Genomic DNA, 3,784 nt, shown 5'->3' with positions numbered 1-3,784 from the left:
ACACTACGAGCTCTCCTCCTTGTGCTTTGATAAGAGGGCTATTTCTATCTAGCTAGGGCAAGCATGGGAAAGAAGACATAGGGGCTTCATGATGGGGGGGAACCAAGTTATGGGGGGAAGAATGATGAAGGGAAATTAGCATGGGAAGAATGATAAAAGGAGTAACATGACATGTAGTGAGTGAGATGGTGGGAACAAAGTATTAGATGAGAATGATGAAGGGATATAGCAGGGAAGAATAATAAGGGAGGAACCAATCCATGTGGCGAGTGATGAGGAGGGAACAAATATATGGATGAAGAATGGGAAATTAAGGAATATAGCATGGAAGATTGATAAAGGGGGAAACATGACATGTGGTGATGATGATTGGGAGAACCAAAGTATGGAATGAAGAATTAATGAAGGGAATCTAGCATGGACTACTGACAAAGTTAAGTATCTAACATTACATGGGTAGTAATTTGGGGCGAACAGAGTAGGGATGAAGACTTATAGGGAATCTATCATGGGCAGAATGATAACGGGAGAACCTGACATGTGGTGAGTTAATGATGGGGGAAAAAGTATGCTTGCATTTGAACAAATAGATAATTATAATAATAATAATAATAATAAAATAAAATAATCTAATAATAATAATAATAATAATATGAGGGTTCTAGAAGCTGTGTAGAGCCCATCAGAGATGTGTGGGGGTCCACGTGCCATGTGGGGTCCCACAAGCATTTGAGGGTTATAGGAACCTGAGCTAGCAAAAGCACGGATATGTGGATCCGAGCTAGCGTACCAGGGGGTAACGTGCACGGATGTAGGAATCCGATCTAGCGTACAAGAGAAGTGGGGACCCCAAACCTTGTGGGGCCCATGGAGATATGTGGGGCCCACAAGCAATTTGGGTCCACAAGCCATTTAAGGGTTATAGGAACCCGAGCCATGCAGGCACAAGCATGCCAAAGGAGGGATGTGGCATCGTATGTAGGAATCCAAGCTAGACGTACCAGAGCGGGTAATATGCATCGGAATTGTAGGAACCCGAGCTAGCGTACCAAATGGGGGTACGTGCCCCAGATGTAGGACTCCGAGCTAGCATACCAGAGCTCGGGTACGTTCACCGTATGTAAAACCCGAGCTAGCTTACCAAGGGGTAACATGCATCGGCTGTAGGAATCCGAGCTAGCGTACCAGGGAGTAACGGGCATGGATGTAGTAATCGAGCTAAAGCTGTACAAGATGGGGTAACGTGCATCGGAGTAGGAATTCGAGCTATCGTACCAGAGATGTGGGGCCCACAACAAAAACAAAAAAAAAAATGCGGGGCCCAATGGAGTATGTGGGGCCACAAGCAATGTGGGTCCTACAAAGATGCGTGGGGTTCACAAGCAGTTGGGCCTATAAGTATGTGTGGGGTCCACAAGTAACTGTGGGACCTACAAGGCTGTGTGGTGTCCACAAGCGAGTGTGGGAACCTACAAAGGTGTGGCGGGGTCCACAAAGCCCCATGGCCTACAAAATGTGGTGGGTCCACAACTAGTGTGGGACCTTAAGAATTGGTGGGGTCATAACCATGTGGGACCTACAAAGATGGTGTGGGGTCCATAACCATGTGGAAAGGTTTTAGACATGAGGTCTCCTCGAAAAGGCCTAGTTTAAATTGGTGTCTACAAATATATTTTGTATCATACTTATTTTTCCTATATAGGTTCCAGTTTCTTGTATCTTTGTACTTTGCATTATCATTTTTTTCTGTATTTTGAATGTGAGCCTGCACTTCCCTTTAACACCCACCTGTTGTAATATTCTCGCAGTTTACCTTTACTGCATGTGCCCTCACCCCCTAATGAAACTCAATTTTGACTTCAGAATTTTGACCAGGTAGCTCCTGATTTCTTAGAAATTGACCTCTTGACAATAAAGCCAAAACTTTGATGAAACAACCTTATACTTACAATACTCAATTGGGCTTTTGGTAAAACAAAATTGGGCTTAAAAGAAAGCCAATTACAAAACTCAATTGGGCTTTTGTTTTGGTAAAAAAAAAATTTACAAATTTGCAAAGTTTCAATCCCAAATTCTAAGAACACACAATTACAGGACTTAAAACTAATGAAAGGGTTCTAGAATTAACCAATGTTGGAGAACCTGAAATCAAACAATTTGACCCGAAAAAAAAAAACTCAGACTATGATTAAGGAGACTTATTATGGGATTTTAACTAAGAAGGACTAATTTTGCAACTAGCCTATTTATGAAAACTAGTTAAAACAAAAGGTCCCAAAACTAGGGGACTCTATCTTGAAAATCCCAAACTAAGGCATGCCATTTTAATGGGCTTGATTTTATGAAATCAAAGGACTCAATTAGGAATTTTAAAACCTTAATTTTGAAACTGAGGGTTGCTTAGTGCTCGAAGTCAAATCTCATTTCTTCGGGCTTCTTTAGGGTGACCTAGTTAAAATTGGGGTGTCGACAACATACATACCCCATGTGATCCTGAAGATCACACACACACACACACACACACACACATATATATAAAATTCCAACACAAGAATTAATTAATTTTCTTTGTCTCATAATGAACTCTATAGAAATTTATTCATTTTTATTATAATTACATTATTGCCCAATCCCTCCTCCTTTATTAATTCTTATTCCATAATCAAAATATTTTCTTCAACCGTAACAACAACAGGTTTGAATGTCGCGACATTTGCCATGACTATGATTAGCATTATTGTAAAAGCAGTAGGAGTCGCATGAGCCGTTATCGCAGGGCGTACGGACAACGCAGGCATTTAAAGCTACACCCCCTGTTTCCAAACAATAAGAAGAAAATATTGAATCATTTCTTGTTTCCAAATATTAATAAGAAAATATTGAACCATGAGAAGGAAATGGTATTAAAATGACAACATGCACCCACACACACGCGCGCGCACGCACACAAATATAAGTTCATATTAGATATACTAAAAGACTTAACAAATTTTAATCTTCAAAAATGTGTGACACAAGAAACACTCAGGGGCATACAATTATTCACAACTCTAAAAGAATTATAAATTTTTACGAGTAATATTAAATGTTTGCACTTTAATATTTATAAACTAAATTAGGACAGTTTGTTTATAATTTTTTTTTGAAAATAAATATATCTAATCAAAACTGTATTAATAATTATAAAATATTTTACAAAATATTATTCACATGCAATCATGTGCAACGCACATGACGCGTTTACTAATACATGTACATGCATGCGAGCATGAATGCGTGGAAGGATTATGGAAAATGAGATTACCTAGAGTACTAGAAGCAATGAAGACAAGTACAAGGAGCACGAGCAGGGGGGATGAAGTCTTCATGTTTGGGATACTGTAGATATGCATATGTGGATGTTGTTTGCCTATGAGAATTTATAGATCACATGCCAAGAAAATTTAATTATAAGGAATGTCTAAGTTTTCTTCGAAAACCCTTATTTATGAGAATATCATTAATTGGTTTCATCAATGCAAATCCTAAGGAGATATCATTCATCAATGCAAACAAATATTATGGAATTTAGGGACATGTTTGGATTCATTTCTATTTTTAATTTTCCTTTTTTAAATAATAAATAAGAAGATCATGAAAACACGCTTAATTTGCTTACTTTACTGGTTTTCGGCTTTCTACTTATGTTGACAATTTTTAACTTGCGAAAAAACTGAAAACTAGATTTTATGATTTTCTATTGTTTTGATAACCTATACAAATGTTTTAATATATGGAAATAACT

General features: G+C 38.0%; 1 long non-coding RNA gene across 1 annotated transcript; it reads right to left on the bottom strand.

The window, feature by feature from the left end:
• Positions 1–2,562: 2,562 nt before the first annotated feature.
• Positions 2,563–3,458, bottom strand: LOC131159929 (uncharacterized). The gene is made up of 2 exons (XR_009137892.1): positions 3,305–3,458; positions 2,563–2,813 (listed from the first exon to the last, which is right to left on the bottom strand). It is a non-coding gene; the product is annotated as an uncharacterized LOC131159929 (long non-coding RNA).
• Positions 3,459–3,784: the final 326 nt, after the last annotated feature.

Source organism: Malania oleifera, chromosome 7 (genome assembly GCF_029873635.1).
Source record: "Malania oleifera isolate guangnan ecotype guangnan chromosome 7, ASM2987363v1, whole genome shotgun sequence".
Classification (NCBI taxonomy): Eukaryota; Viridiplantae; Streptophyta; class Magnoliopsida; order Santalales; family Ximeniaceae; genus Malania; species Malania oleifera.
The sequence above is the reverse complement of the archived record's forward strand: the minus strand, read 5'-3'. Positions and strand labels throughout refer to the sequence as shown.